This window comes from Rhinopithecus roxellana, chromosome 17 (genome assembly GCF_007565055.1).
Source record: "Rhinopithecus roxellana isolate Shanxi Qingling chromosome 17, ASM756505v1, whole genome shotgun sequence".
NCBI lineage: Eukaryota > Metazoa > Chordata > Mammalia > Primates > Cercopithecidae > Rhinopithecus > Rhinopithecus roxellana.
This window is the reverse complement of record NC_044565.1, coordinates 35,583,038-35,599,731: the sequence shown is the minus strand read 5'-3', so window position 1 is coordinate 35,599,731 and position 16,694 is coordinate 35,583,038. Positions and strand designations below refer to the sequence as shown.

At 43.4% G+C, this 16,694-nt stretch overlaps 1 long non-coding RNA gene across 2 annotated transcripts in view; it reads left to right on the top strand.

The window, feature by feature from the left end:
• Positions 1–16,694, top strand: part of LOC104656185 — a 51,160-nt gene that overhangs the window by 5,535 nt on the left and 28,931 nt on the right. The window contains exons 2-3 of one of the 2 annotated variants that reach the window (XR_004054327.1): positions 5,815–5,992; positions 13,952–15,338. This is a non-coding gene — a long non-coding RNA (uncharacterized LOC104656185). Of the gene's footprint in view, positions 1–5,814; positions 5,993–13,951; positions 15,339–16,694 lie in introns of those variants that run through there. The other variant, XR_004054326.1, reaches the window with a different exon arrangement.

Here is a 16,694-nt window from a genome sequence, read left to right as displayed (position 1 = left end):
GGGCTAATACAATAATTTTAACACAAATAATTATAATGAAGATAACATAATATAAATAAAATAAATAATAAAGCTCATTTTAATAAACATTATTATTTTAAGTGAAATAACTACAATGAAGTTAGTACTTTTAAATACAAGTATTACAATGAAACAGAAGATCTGAATTTTGGACTTGAAATTCTAAACCACAGGGTTTTAGAGAAGAAAAGGCTTCTGAGTTGAGATTGTATTTAACTTCCTTATTTGATGGATAAGGAAACTGAGTGGGGAGAGGCGAAATGAGTAGCTCTGAGTTTCACATTAATTTGCACTTGAACTCAGTTCCAGATTCCCTGCACAGTAATTTCTCTTCCCATAACCATGCTCCTAGTGAGGACTGCCTTTGAGTGTGGATGCAGAGGAGAGTGACATATGCAAAGGTGAACAGAGACTGTTCACCTGCCCATCTTCCTATGCAAAATAAAATGGGGAGTATTTTTGTGTTTGCAATTATGCGAGGCACCATTTGATTCTCATGTCATAGCTCCATGGCTAAAGCTGCTTGGTGACCATCTTGAAAGGAGGCAGAAAATCTCCAATGCTGTCCTTGCTCAGATTATCACTACAGAATTTCACTGGAGGAAAATCTATGAACATTCTGCTGAAAGTTAAGTAGCTTCCAGTATTAAACTATCAACATGTATTTAGTTTTTCTTAACTACTTTCTAGATTAAAATCAGTGCAAAATTTACTTCAAAAGATATTTCAGGTTTTATGGAACCCACTAGACTTGCAAAATGATTTTTAAAAATTGACCAAAGAACCTATCTCTGTATTCTAGAGTCTGGAAGACAAGAAAGAGAAGAGTGATGAAGAAAATGATCTTACGGGCATGGCAGTGGTGGCCTGGTGCTAATAATGATTTCATTTGCAGTGGGCAGGCGTCCAAGGGTATTCTGGGCAAGTCTTATTTCCCAAGGCAATGTATTCTAGTCTTACGAGAGCACTGTAGCAATTTTTTTTGAGATACATTTGAGATTGGACTCTGGCACAAAGTTTTTCTCAATATGAAGCAACGTAGTGACATATTAGCTGGAATTTGAGGCTCTCCTTTGATGCAGAAGTGATCAGATTTACCGTTTCCACTAGATGGCATTAGAAACTTCTGAAGCCATGAACTAATTACTAGTCACCTTTGTTAGGCTGTAAATTACACCTGCAGGTTTTAAGAGGTAATTGGCAATAGACTGTCTGGTGTGTTTTAACTTTGATGCCAGGTACATGGTTAAGACATTGGTATCAGATCTCACCCTTGACATAAATATCTTCTGGGATTATCAGAATGTCATTCCACATCTCATGTTCCAAGCAAGAGTTTTGAAAGCAACATATACCCTCCCTCACTGTAAATCAAAACCAAGTAATACCAGCTCCTCTTATCCTAGCTAGGCAATCAGTTTAGGGCAAATTTATTAGGTAGAAAGGGTAAACGAAAATTTGTTTTCCCAGCATGCAGAGAATTGTTTTTGTTGGTGTGTTTTGCCATATTTCAAACATGAGGGAGTGAAAACAACAACAGAATCTGAAGATTTATCAGCTTCTCTTAGTGGTGGTTTTAAGAAAACTGGGTAGGTTTTTAAATTATACATGAAAACGTCCGGGATCTAGAATGGATACATGTCCCAGTGTTTCTGAAAAGTCTTTGCCCCTTCAGCTGCTGTGTGTAGCTAAACCAGGAAACGGTAGGTTCGGTGTGTGCATGTGCGAATCTTTTTCTTTTCTCAGTGGTGTGTTTCCGCACCTGCCGCTGTCGCCACTACCACCATTGCCTGCTCCCTAGCCTGGCTTTCATCATTTCTTCCTGTTGATTGGTGTCACCTCACATGCTTAGAATGTCTGCCTGTCTGTTCAGAGTGTGAACACATTCCTCAGAATGCTGATCTGTTCGTTTCACACCAGTGTCAAAATGACTTATTAAATTCGGCACCTCCTGATACTCAGTGGCTGATGTGTTGCTGTCCAAACAGTAAATGACAATAAGCATATGCAGCTGGTGAGCCTAGCAAACTCATTTAATTTGATAAAAATGTCACTGCAACATGCTTTAAATCGCTGTCCTTTTCATCATTGCTAATTGCTAGCTATAGACCTTTTTTCCTATGCTTAATACAAGTGTTAGAATACTACCCCTTCCAGCCTGATTAAGAATTAAAAAAAATGTAGAATTCCTTTTCAGTGGCAGCATTATTTCATCAAGAGATGGATTTTGCTCTTAATTAGCCAACATGCCACTAGGGAAGCTTCAGAGTCATGGGTGTGAAACAGCCTCAAGCAGGAGATCAATCTAAAGGAAAAAAATGGTGGCTGGGGAATAATTGGCAGCTCCGGTGAACGTGGGCTGGTTATAACAGTGACAGTATGTTCCAGTGGAATATCACAAACCTCTCTCTCCTATTTCCAACTTGGCATATTTCAAGCTCAACAAAAGCTGAACAATATATCCCATGGTTATTTATCTATTGTTTTATATTTTTTTCTTGCTGCTTCACTGAGGTTTTTTCATGTGTTGGCCTGACAATCTGGACATTTCTCCGGAAAGGATTAGGGGATTAAGAAGGAATACAAATTCAAAAAATAATAATCCTTCAGTAACTTAGTGCCTAAAAACAGATCTGGAACTGATCCATACACCAGAATCAGGCAAACCTGCGTTAATTTGCTAAACCCAAAGTTGATTTAACACCCCCACCACCCGCCACCCACATACCCATACATTGAACTCAAACTTTTTCAAAGGATGTGCACCAGATTGAACAGGGACTGTTTTATTATACAGGCAAAATGGAAAAAAATTGCAACATAATCCCCCTCCCCGCCAAGCGAACTGATACTTAAGTTGGTTAAAACCTACATTTTTTTCTTTTAAAATAAGCTTTGTGGGTGGAGTCTGACTTCTGGAGCAGGTAAGCTCATAGCCACACAGGCCATCAGCCTCTCTGCCCACCTATTTGCACCTCCTCCCAGCAGGAGGCTTTATCTGGGATTTGACTTATGCAAAATGGAATGAACAAAGGAGGGGAAATTTGCCTCTCCTCCTGATATTCTTGTATTTCAGAGCTTGATAGCCTTTGCTAGAAATGGAGCATGGATTCTGGATTAATGTCTACTTTATTTATGTGGTTGAATGTATATTTTTCAAGTTGCTTATTGAGGAAAACATAATCATTTTGGTGCAGATTCCAAGTGATGTCCCCAGTCATCTTCTGTAGTCTTCCCGCTGTGATTGGCCCATCTAAATAAAACAGTTAACCTAATTTTAAATACAATTTTGCTTTGACTCCCCGTCTATATCTAAAGTAAGGAGGGACATTTTGAGCACTAGGCAATCACAGACTGCCAGAGGTCATTTCGTTTTCTCCTGCTTGTGTGCTAGTGATACCTTTACCTCTGGTGTATAAAAAAGAAATGTCTTTGTGGTATTTCCAGGAAGGCCCATGGAAGCTCTTTTTGCTTAAATTGAGCAATGCTACAGAGCTCATCAAAATGAAGAGGGCAATGGGAAGTCTGGGTCCTGGCTCTGAACTCTTCTGGATCAACATGTCTCCACCTGGGCAGTTCCAAGTGAGAAGAACCAAAAGTTCTGTGCCTTGGTCAACATGGGGGCGGGGTAGAGGTACCATCAATCATATTAGTGCTCCCAGTAACTGGCTTGGGGTGTTGATGAGAGTGTGTGTCCCATGCCTGGCAGGTACATAGTGGATGGCTCACCAAGAGGCCCTCTGATTGACATACTGGGACAGAGGGGACCCCCCAGGCTTTCCTCCCACCTGGGGCTCCCCCAGTCTCAGCTGCAACTCCATTTTTCATATCTTGCTTTACAAGGTCCATTTCAAGTAGGTTTTGAGCCCAGCTTAGTAAGATAGCATATTTACATCATCCTGAACCCAGGGGTTCTCCAAGTTTTGGCCTCATTGTAACCCCAGCTCTCATTTATTGACTGCAGAGACTTTTCTAGAATTACTATATTTATTCCTGAAACAAGCTAGATGATGTTTTTACTGACCACATAAAAGTTTTCTTCTCTCTTGCATAAGCAATGTATACATATATATAAATATATTCTCTTCACTTGCCCTTGCCTAGTTTAAACCTGCTTCCAGAAGAGTCCACCCTTGTGCCTTGGCCTGTGTGCCTCAGTCTACAGTTTTGTGTACCCTTACACATACAGCCAGGGGCCTGTAGAAATCATCCGGAGTTGTCAGGGTGGGTTCTTTTTCCCAAATGTGAATGGTATTACCCAGTATGTGTCATTCCATGGCTTGCTCTTTTAACTACATGCTGTGTCTAGGAGCTGGCCATGTTATTCTATGGAGAGATGGTCATTCCTCTGAAGAACTGCATGGGCTTCCATAAAATAAAAAGAGCAGAGTTTGCTTAGCACTTTCTCTTCATTTCAGAGACGATAAAACAGGGGCCAGGAAGGTTAAGTGACTGATCCAAGGTGTTCTAGCTACTAAGCATTAGAGCATGGGTGAGAGCCCAGGCTGGGCTGACTTTCCTGCATGCCTGGCTCCCCCCATATTATCAGGTTTCCTTGCCATACTGCCTTCTTTCTCCTCTCTGCACTATTTTCTCATCTGCTTTACTCTTGAAGCTACATTGGGCTTGAGGTTCACGTTTCTGCCACAAGTGTCCTAATTCCTGGGGCCAGATCTATACTGATCCAGAAAGTACTTGAGGATGAACATTTTGAACAACATTTTACATACAGGCAGGGGTTGTCTTTCAGCATTTTAAATATTTTATTTCATTTTGCTAACCAGGTAGTTTAAACGCTTGTGCTGTTGTAACCTTACAAATCTTTTAAAGAATTTTTTCCCCAGCAGGGTCTGCTTCCTATATTTAACAGGAAAGCATGTAGGAGGGATGTGGGAAGCAATTGCTTGGGGGAAATGTTGCCCTCACAAACATGAATATGGCAGTCACAGTGGTTCCTAAACAAAGGTTTATGGTGGTATCGTGGGTCAACAGGAATTTCTGTTTGTGAAATGGCTGCAACATCAGAATGGGAGGATAGGCTGAGTAACTCAGCTACTTTCTAAATGAAAGAGCTTTTATCCTCCCCAAAACCTTTCACAGTATTTGAGACTCAGTGGCTAGTTCTAAAGAGGACCCGTTCTTGAAAATGGTCCATTTAGCAGCAGTTTGAGAAGTCGTCAGCGAGTACTCATGGATGGACTATCTCAGAAAAAAAGAATATTGTTAAAAAAGCCCTGTTTGTAAATTCTGTTTACTCATGGAATGAACTCATTTTTGCATCTCAGTACCAAGATTTGGAACTTCACATAGATGTATTTGAACATAAAATTTTAAAGCCATTGTTGCCCCAGCTATGTGCTATAGACCCCCCCACCGACCACCTGGTTAGTTTTCTGAGAGTTTCTGCGGGAAAGGTTTACAATGGCTGGTTCCTGGTTTGATGTCATATCGATAAATTATGGTGCTTTAAACAGATGTGATCTCACAGCATAGAATTCTTCAGGGTAAAGCTCGTGAAAAGGTTTTTTCCCCTCTTGGTTTCACTGTAGTTTTGTTGTTTGGAGGTTTTATGTTGTTCATTTAGTTCCCTGGCTATTGGGGTTTTATAGTCGTATTTCCTTTGTTTAATATAATTTCTTTTTCTCTTTTAGCTGTTTTTGTTAGGGCGCCCAGAGGCTTCAGTTATGAGTGGCTGTAAAGTAAAATATATTATGATTATTACAATGATAAAGTATACACTTTTAAGAGTCTGCTTATATTGACCCATATATTCTCTTTTTTCCTCTCTCCAAGATACATACAGAGGCACATTGGAAATGCAGTAGAAAATGGCTGCAGATTTAAAACCAGAAGTTAAGAAGAGTGAACCCGAATGTATAGCAAGAGAGCTTCAGGCTGGACTGGCTTCCAGCAGAAGTGGGACTGGAAACCTTGGATTCTGTTGCCTCTTCTCTGTGACGTGGGAAAACATGTCAGTATCTGAACTTGAACTTGGTAGTTACTGCTAATTTCCCAACCCTTTCCAAGCCACGTAACTCCCCTGGGGCTTAGTTTTCTCATCTATGAATTGAGAGATGGTATGTTTTTCATCACGAGGTTGCTATAAAGAGATAATGTGTGTGGAAGCACCAAGCATGGTCCCTGGCATACAGTAGGTGCTCAATAAATATGAACTGGAGTACACATGCACTCTGCTCCCTCCTGCCCCCTCATAGTGCCTGGTCTGGCTCTGGGCTCCCTGGGATATGGTAGGTTACCAAAGCGGGCACTAAGGCATGTCTACCTGTGGTACCTTATTACCTAGGTTTCCCATGCTACCTGCTTCATTCTAGTCACAGATTTCAGGCTTCGTTCGAACAGAGCCTCACTTCTGCTGGCTGTCATGCTCAAAAAGGGAATGATGACCACTCAAGCATGATATGATAGTGATTTATGAATGTCATTCCTCCAGACAGCATTTGGATTATTATAGGTTTTGCTTTTATTTTATTTGGCACTAAAAAGGCATTGAGAGCCAAAGGGAAGTCTCTTTAATGGTGGGATTTAGGCGCTATAGCACATTTCTTTATGGAAGGGGAGAAAGATTTTCATCCTGAAACCCTCTGTGTCATACCCCATAGGTCGATGCTGAGTCTCTCTCCTCATACTGATCTCTTTTTGCACTGGGTTGAAATAGTGTCCTCCCCAAATTCATGCTGGAACCTGTAAATGTGACCTTATTTGGAAATAGGGCTACTGCAGATATAATCAAGTTAAGATGAGATCATATTGGATTAGGGTGAACCTTAACTTCAATATGACTGATATCCTTATAAGAAGAAGGACATTAGGCCACAGACGTAGGCTTAGAAGGAGTCAGGCTATTTGGAGACAGCAGCAGCACTAGGAGTGAAGCATCTATAAGCCAAGGAATGACAAAGTTTGCTGGCAACCACTAGAAGCTGGAGGAGGCAAGGGAGGATTATCCCCAAGAGCCTTCAGAGGAGGCATGGCCCGGGCAACACCTTGATTTTGAACTTCTAGCTTTTAGGATTTGGAGATAATACACTTCTGCTATTTTAAGCCACCTAGTTTGTGGTCTTTTTTTTTTTTTTTTTTTTTTTTGAGACGGAGTCTCGCTCTGTCACCCAGGCTGGAGCTGGAGTGCAGTGGCGCTATCTCGGTTCACTGCAAGCTCCGCCTCCCGGGTTCACGCCATTCTCCTGCCTCAGCCTCCTGAGTAGCTAGGACTACAGGCGCCCGCCACCACACCCGGCTAATTTTTTTTTGTATTTTTAGTAGAGACGGGGTTTCACCATGTTAGCCAGGATGGTCTTGATCTCCTGACCTTGTGATCCGCCCACCTCGACCTCCCAAAGTGCTGGGATTACAGGCGTGAGCCACCGCGCCCGGCCTTTTTTTTTTTTTTTTTTTTTTTTTTTTTTTTTTAGAGAGTCTTGCTCTGTTGCCCAGGCTGGAGTGCAGTGGTGTGGTCTGGGCTCACTGCAACCTCCACCTCCCAGGTTCAAGTGATTCTCCTGTCTCAGCCTCCCGAGTAGCTGGGATTACAGGCACATACTACCATGCCCAGCTAATTTTTTGTATTTTTAGTAGAGACAAGTTTTTGCCATGTTGGCCAGGCTGGTCTCAAACTCCTGACTGCAAATGATCTGCCCACTTCAGTCTCCCAAAGTTCTGGGATTACAGGAATGAGACACTGTGCCTGACCTAGTTTGTGTTGCTTTCTTACAGCAGTCCTTGGAAACTAACACACTTGACTGAGCAGGATGCTTGCTGATGGCCTAGTGGGCCCAGTCACAGGGAGGGGTGGAAGGGAGATTTTGGTGGCAGGTAGTTGATGTTGGCTGGGACTGTGCTTGGCGTGGTTAGCAGGAGGAATGCGCTCTTCAGATGGGGCAAAGACATGTGTAGGTTGTGTGGTGGACAGTGTTACAGGGGTTTCTGAGAGCCCAGAAAGTGCTGTGGGAAACAAACTGGGTTCAACAGGAGTGTGCCTCATTTTACAAAAGGAATGCACTCCCGAAGTATTTCAGGGGAGCTAAATTTTTCTTGAACTTCTCTAGGAGAAAGTGAAGTTTGAAGAGATCACTGAAATTTCAAGAAAGTAGAAATCTCCTTGTAAAGTGAAAATCCACCCCTGTCCCAACCTGGGTATTGTTTATTTTGGAAGTTCCATCCGTCTACTTGTGAAAGTGAGGCCTTCCTGAAATGCCAGGTCTCTCCTTCTGAGAGTCCAAGAAGATTTGGGAGAGGGAAGGGAGGCCGACTTTCACTCATTTTCTAGAGACAAGAAAAAAAAAATACCATACAACTCTTCTAATTTAAGAATTCGAGAATGATCTCTTTAGATACTTGATAATTCATTTCTGAATGTTAAGGAGTAGAATTTAGCAAGAAGAGGATATTGTGTGTCAAAATAGAGGAGGGCCATGCTTGATCATTTGAAATAGTGGAGAAAACCAGTGCTGTTGAAACATCCATTCAACAAATATTTCCAAGGCATTCAGTTGGGCACCTGGGGAGAAAGATATTAATAAACTCGATCCCTGGCCTCGATGACATGGTTAATGAGCCTCCCGAGTAGCTGGGATTACAGGCGCATACTACCTGGTGTATGCGGGGATAGTGTGTGGGGGGATAGAGAGATTTGTAAATATGTAGTAATAGCAATAGCTAACATGTTTGAACACCTGCAAAATACTAGGCCCATGCCAAGTTCTATACATGCAAGACAGCATCATTTATCCCTCCATAACCATATGAAGTGGTTCTATTACTCATCCCGTTTTGCAGATGAGGGCGCTGAAGCTTGGAGAGAATGAATAACTTGCCTAGTGTCATTTCACCTAAGTAAATGGCAGAGCTGAGATTCACACTCTGGTCTGGAGCCCTGAAGACTCTATTCTTCATCATGACAAGTGGTTAAGATGTATCTGCTGTATGGGTCCAAGAGCCAGACTCTGTATTCAAATATCACATACCTATCTGCTGTTAACTTGCCCTTGAACAAATTACTTCTAGGTTTCTCCGATGAGGTTATAGAGATGTTGCAAGAATGAAATGGCCTAATGCAGACCAGGTGCTTAATGCAGCACCTGACACGGCAAAGACAGTCACAAAATAGCAGCTTTTGTTACTGTATGGGCAGGGGCTACTGCAGATGATGCCTAGAGAGCTGTGAAGAGTGAGGGGTTCCAGCCGCTCTCAGTTGGGACAGCAGGGCACAGCTTGCAGATTAGGGTCTGCCTCCTTCCGCATTGTACTTTGGCTCTTCTTTTTTTTTTTTTTTTTTTTTTTTGAGACGGAGTCTTGCTCTGCCGCCCAGGCTGGAGTGCAGTGGCCGGCTCTCAGCTCACTGCAAGCTCCGCCTCCCGGGTTCACGCCATTCTCCTGTCTCAGCCTCCCGAGTAGCTGGGACTACAGGCGCCCGCCTCGGCACCCGGCTAGTTTTTTGTATTTTTTTTTAGTAGAGACGGGGTTTCACCGTGTTAGCCAGGATGGTCTCGATCTCCTGACCTCATGATCCGCCTGTCTCGGCCTCCCAAAGTGCTGGGATTACAGGCTTGAGCCACCGCGCCCGGCCTATACTTTGGCTCTTCTTTAGGCATGGATCAGGACAAAAAGACATCAAAAGGGAAGTTAAAAGGGAGACTTGTGTGTGTGTGTGCTTTGGAATGGTGGTGGGGGGTGCGTGGTGAGGTGAGGAAACAAACATCTGTAGGTTGACTTTTATAGAACCCCATTTTAAAAGTGGTATTTAATGGCTTCCGTGGGTCTGTTTAAATGTATTCCACCATATTATTTGGTAGATAGGCCAAATAATGGGATGGGAGATGCAGGTATGCTAGTTAAGTTCCCCTAGCAGAAGTACTTTCAGCCTAGGTGGGTTAAGGGAGTTAAGAACTTGTTGAAAATGAAGTGCTGTATGGTAGCTGCCAACGGTTGGAAACACTTTACCTAAAATCATTTGAATGCAAGAATACTAAAACAAAGTTAGTTCTTTGAAAACAGCAATGGTTTCTGAAATGGTTCTGAGAAAATGGCAGGTAAATTTACATGATAGGACATTTTGCTTGAGACTGAGAATAGGCTAAAGCTGCTGGTTCTGGTGGCATTTTGCAGTGCAGAGTCTTGAACTTGAAGCCAGTGTTTGGCTAACTCCTAATATAACCTTAAAAATTGGGCTCAAACATCACCTCCTCTAGGAAGCCTTCCCTGATCTTCCCAGAGCCCCTATCTATGCTCTCAAAGCACAGTCTGAACACCTCTATTGTAGTGTTCATCATATTTTGTTGCAGTGATCTTTTTAGATTTTTTCCCCCAATTTCCACTACCATCTTATTTCTAGCACCATGGACTAAGGACCCAGTAGGTGCCCAAGCTAGTCAAACTGACGTAGATATTACTAGGTTACCAAGAGAAGAGAAAGGGGAATGAAGACAGAAAGGGAGGAATCTAAGACCGCCGACAATAGTCTCTCATTTAATCATCTTATATCAAATAGACCCTGGCTCTATGTATTTGAATTTAAAATCCAATGTATTGTCAATCTGGGCCCCTTTTATAGAATAATTCTTTATTCCCCATCCAGACCTGGAAAAACCACAAACCTCAGGCAGTTCGTGTTACTTTCTTGGAAGCAAAGCAAGCATGGCTGGCTTGGGTTCAAGAGAAAGGAGGGAAATTGATCCATCTTTCCTTTCCTACCCTCCAAGAGAAAAAGGAGACCAGTTCAGCTTAGGCAAGATCCCCTGTCAGGCAGGGACCAACAACTTAGGAAGTTTCTACACTGTCCAGGTCAGTGGTGCCACCCTTTGTCTCTGAACCTGCTTCTCCAACATGGTGGGCAATGGGGGAATTTTGCATAAACACTTTCTGATCAGCTGTGTCATCTCGGGGGCAGCTCTACCATCTGTGCCTGAGATGTCAAAAATAATTCTTCTAAGTATCTTCTCAGGCAGCTTTGGGATGATTTCAAACTTGAGAAAAGAAGCTGAGGGTAAAAAATTACATACCATTCCAAATCAGAGCAGACAGGCTGTAAAGTTCTAGATTTTGTTTGAAATTTCTCTTCAGTGTAGAACAGCATCTTTGTATTGACAGAAGCAGCCCTTTCCTTAATATAAGCCAAGACACAGCCATAAACCAGGTCGACAGGTATAATGTGTTTGGCATGTATTGTTATTTGTTACCAGGAGGGTTTATAGCCCACAACTCACCCTAAACAGATGAGTTCTAAATGCTTGGATTACAAATGGCTGTAAATTTAAATGTACCCAACTTGTCTTTGTTAGAGTGAACCCAGAGCACATGGCTTTCCACCCGGACTGGTTGGTTACTGCTGCCCTATTCTTTGATGGAGATTAAAAAACAAACAAACATACCTGATTGCAATGGTGCTTTGAAACCCCTAGATCCTGAACTCCTTTGGGGGAGATCTGAGAGTGGGAGCAGGGCCCTGTGCAGCCAATTCAGCCTCCCAAGCTGGCTAACACCTGGTGAGTTTCTTCCCTAAGTTTTGGCGGAGGTGACCACTATGGTGTCAAGACTATGGACTTGGGAACAGATAGACTTGGGTTCAAATTTCAGCTCTACCACTTACTAGTTGAGGGACTTCAGCCCTCATCTAGTTCCCTTTTTCATTATTTGTTTTCTCTTCTTGAATGGGGAATACTTTAACATGTTTGAAGACTTAAACAATATAAGGATATGTGTGCTCGGAATCTGTTCTGTCCTGTCCTTATTCATCGTGCTCACCTCTACCCTGACCATTGTCCTTAGATTCTTAGTGTTTCTTCTGGTGCTTTTTATGCAGACAAAAGCAAATTTATTATATATATTATTATTTTTCTTCCTTCCTTACCCAAAAAGCATCCTATTATATATACACTGTCCTGAACATTGTCTTGTTTTTTATTTTTTCATTCATAGTGTCAGAACACAAAGATGTTCCTTATCTTTAAACATTTAAAAATTATTATTTTTTTTTGAGATAGGGTCTCATTCTGTCACCCATGACAGTGAGCGAACATGGCTGTCTGCAGCCTCTACCTCCTGGGCTCAAGTGATCCTCCTGCCTCAGCCTCCAGAGTATCTGGGACCACAGGGGTATACCACCATGACTGGCTAATTAAAAAAAATTTTTTTTTGTAGAGACAAGATCTTGTCATGTTGCCCAGACTGTCTTCTTTATGTTTCATAGATGTATATTATGCTATAGCATGGATATATCATAGTTTATTCAACCAGTACCCCATTGCATGGTTTCTAGTCTTTTTCTATTAGAAAAAGCACTACAATGAACATCCTGGGTTGTATGTCCTATGTTTACTGGTATGCCTGTAGGAATACCTCTGCTGGGAGAAAGGATAAATGCATCTGTAGTTTAAGTAGAGCTGGAATCATGTGGTTCTAACTTCTTGAAGATTTGTTTTAAGAATAGTGGCTGAAATGATGCTATTATCTCATATTAAAGCATATTGTAACAACAAGTCATCCAAAACTTATTGTATTTACTCCCAGGTAGTACCATGCTACTTGATAATGGAGTGAGCATGGACTTGAGTCCCATAGTCCTGTGTTTTGAATCTTAGCTCCACCACCTACCAGAGATGCTATGTTGGACACACACCACAAGTTTTAAGTCTGTCTGTTTATCCGGAACAGAGTTGACCTCATAGTGGGTGCTTAATAAATATTCCTTGATGGAATACTATAGGGACACTGTTGAAGATGCTGCTGCTTGGTTCATTCCATGTCTTCTTCATGAGGACCCCCAGCCAATCTCTTACTGTCTGTCTCAGGGTTGACTGTATTTCTAAACAACTGGGGTTTGATTTTATCCCATGAACACTGTGGATCATGCAATGGATTATGTTTTTTTCTTTTCACTTTGGCTGCTAAGAGGCTCAGAGCCAAGTTTGCTATTCTCCTCTAGCCAGCATCCAGTCTTTTAGGGCAGACATTTTAAAAACCAGTGTTTCCCAAACTTGGCTGTACAGCTTAATCACCTGGGACACTTGGAAAAATCCCAATGGCTAGAACACACCCCATATTAATTAAGGCAGGACCTCTGGGGGTAGGACTTAGGCGTCAGTACTTCTTTTTTTTTTGAGGTGGAGTTTCGCTCTTGTTGCCCAGGCTGGAGTGCAATGGCATGATGTCGGCTCACTGCAACCTCTGCCTCCTGGGTTCAAACGATTCTCCTGTCTCAGCCTCCCAAGTAGCTGGAATTACAGGCACCTGCCACCAAACTTGGCTAATTTTTGTATTTTTAGTAGAGACAGGGTTTCACCATGTTGGCCAGGCTGGTCTCTAACTCCTGACTTCAGGTGATCCTCCCACCTTGACCTCCCAAGGTGCTGGGATTACAGGTGTGAGCCATTGTGCCTGGCCGGCGTCAGTACTTTTTAAAGCTCCTCAGGAGATTCTCATGCACAGACAAGGTTGAGAACAGGTATTCTAAGATAAACATACCCCTGCTTTTTCTCAGTTTTTCTGTTCTTATTTTTCTTTCATAGTAATGTATATTAGTTCTCTTATCTCCTGCACTGTTCCCATCATCTTCCATGTAGAAAATAAAACATGGCTTTTTATAAGTTAATGGCAACCAGATGCTTGAGAATAAAGCAAGCAAAGGAACAGGGAAGGAAATCAGGTATGTCACTAGGGGAAAAATCATTTATTCATCTATGCACGCATCATTCATTTATATTCAACAAATATTTATGACATACTGTGGGCTCAGCTCTATGTTATGGGGGGTGGGAATTACCTTTCTGTTGAAAATCATGTCTAGGAGTGGGAATTACCTCTCTATTGAAAATCATGTCTAGGAGAGATTCTTTCTAGATAATATGTTTTTTAGGTATGTGATAATTTCAGATTGTCTAATAGGAGCGGCGTTTCTGACATTTCTTTTCCCCTCCAGGGAGAACCTTGGCATTTACCCAGAGAAACATCCTAATGTGTACCGCAGCAGGGCGTGGTAAAGAACCTAGAAACATGTCAGTCAGTAGAAGGTGTGTTGGCCCCCAGAAAGCCAAGCATTTGTCTGATGAAGCATGGAGTGGATTCTGGCTTATAGCTTTCATCACTCGGCTGGGTCCTTTGTCAGCTGAAAAGGTAGCAGCTGAGAGCATTAGCAGAAACAGTCGATGGGCTAAGCTCTCTGTGAGAGCTGCAGACTCAATCAAGGAGGGCTGGGAGCCCAGGTGTTGGCTGTCATGAGAAGTCCACTTGCGGCAGTGGCAGTGATCTTCATAGACACAGGCTCACTGTGCTCAGAGCCCCATTTTCCCACTGACACTGGCCAAGATGCATCCTGGCTGTGCGCAGACCCTGGAGAGAACGAACCGATAGTGGCAACACTGGCACAGTGGCCAGCCAAGGAGGGAAAAGCAAAGCAAAGAGGACTGAGGCAAAGCAAAAAGAACTGAAGATATGAAGACACATACCTCTACTGGGAAGAGCTCTTCATAGAACAAGGACAATGGCCAGCAAGGTGCCATGCCTGAAAGTATTCAATCACCAAGTCCAGCTTCCTGGTCTTACCTATGTCATCGGAAGTGTGTAGATTTTAGGCTAAAGGGCTACTTTGGTTCAATAGGTGGAAACAAAAATTCATTAAGCATCCTGGAATTATTGCTGAACTCAGGGATGAGGGCAGCTTCGATTTCTTCTCTGAACATGGAATTGTTTGCTGGATTTTGCAGGCTTGACTCCTTGACTTCAGCAGTGCAGTTATAGAAACAAGCCAGCAGCAGTGGCCACACCTAAGCTGGGTCGCGCCTTCGAGGCAAGTGTCCCTGCCAAGGTGGGAAAACCTGAGACGCTCCCCGGTGGGTGCAAATATGTGGGAGAAAATTGAATAAAATTTCCCCTGGGGCGCCCCCCAGGAAGCATGCTTCCTTCTCCACTCTCCATTTGGCTCTCATTTTCAGTTCCTCTGTGTCTAGGCAAAACCTTTATGTTGTTTAAAATGAAATTAGAACCGAAAGGAAGCAGGGAGCAGTTGTGGCCAAAGATGACACTGAAAAAAGGTGGAAATTGGTGGCAGCACCAGGTTTTCCCTGCTGGAGTTCGCACCCCTAAAATAAGCAGGCAGAAAGTTGGGAGGAAAGCAGAGCTGCAGGCCGCTCAGTCACTGGGTTCCACCATGGGATACCCAGTGCCGTGCTGACCCCAGAGCAGATCCAGACTCTCCTCCCGACTCCCTCACCCCTTCCTCTCCTTTGGGGGTCCTCACAGCACCCCCTACCCCCAGCTCTTACCCATGCAATGCACAGGCCCTTCCCTAGTTCTGAAGGGATTTATGCCTTTTGGAGGAGCAGGTTTTAAAGCCAAAAGGGCTTTTTGGTGATGTGCAAGAGCCCAAAGGCTGGCACCACGGCCTGGCCGCTGGGTGCAGGCCAGTGAGGCTCATACTCGCTGGCCCCAGGGGTTGGGGGTTGGGCGTGGGGTGGGGGCTTTCCCTGGATCCTAGGTGGACCAAAGTTATCTCAGAGGAGTGAGGACTGGAGCGGGATGCTCATGCTTCCGTCCTCAAGGGGCAAGCGCTGCAGGGAGAGGCTCCCGGCTGACACCCTTTAGGAGGCCTGGAATTGGGGCAGCTTTTCCTGACAGAGGGCTGTCTGGCTTGCTGAGCTGGGCTCTGCCAAAAAGCCATCTCAGCCCTGGCTTTCATGCTAACGTAAGGAAGTGATTATGACTGGAAACTTGAACTTGGAATGTGGTCTCTCCAGGCCCAGGGTACTTCTAGTGTGCCTCGTCGGGTAAAACAGGCTTTTTCAGCTGCCCTGGCTGCCTTGCCATGGAGCGGGAAGAGCCCGTAGCTGCGAGGTGTAAGCTGTGGGTCTGGCCTGGCCTGTCACCCTGAGTGTGAGGGGACAGCACCCTCAGCATCTCTGGGCCTCACAGGAGGGTCTCAGCCCCTTTCTACCTCAATAAATTTTATGTAATCAAGTGTGTTATTCATTTGGTGTCTTTCTTTCCCCGTAGTTTGTGTAGAAAGGAAGTGGAGTTGTGGTAAAAAGAAACCCAGTGCAGCCAAAACACACATACACAAAACCCCCGGGCATCTCTCGGTTGAGTTTCGCTTGTCAGAAAGTGCCGGGAAAAGACAGCTTGATTTTTCTTTATGCAGCTTGTCTGCAAATGGCACTTGAACTGAAATATTCCCTTTCATCTTTGTGACAGAAATATGATTCAGTAATTCTTTGTGAAAATGTAGATGATACGCTGCCGTAGTTATAGTGAGTTAGGTTTAAGTGGCAAATGCCTACTGATAAAGACTTCATTAAAGACACAATAGCAGTGGGAGGTCATTATAGTAATTACAGTCCCGGCTTTATTGTTGGGGTCCAGTACTGAATTGTAGCAGCACATTATCACTACATAGTGTCTTGGTCTGATGAGGCAGTGATCCGGCTCAGTGCACTTAGACTATTTCACTTGCCATGGGATCGGGACTTTCTACAGTTGCCCTGGTTCCACTTTATTTTCGTGTAGACTTTGTGCCTCATTTAAAATATGTGATAAAATAAATCGGTAATCTCCTAAGGGTGCATTCTGTTTCATCTTTTTCTGGATACATATTAGACTGGCACCAGTGGCATGTGAAGGATTACGAAGGTACTCTGGCACTTCTTTTACAACTGCACACCTGTATGCCT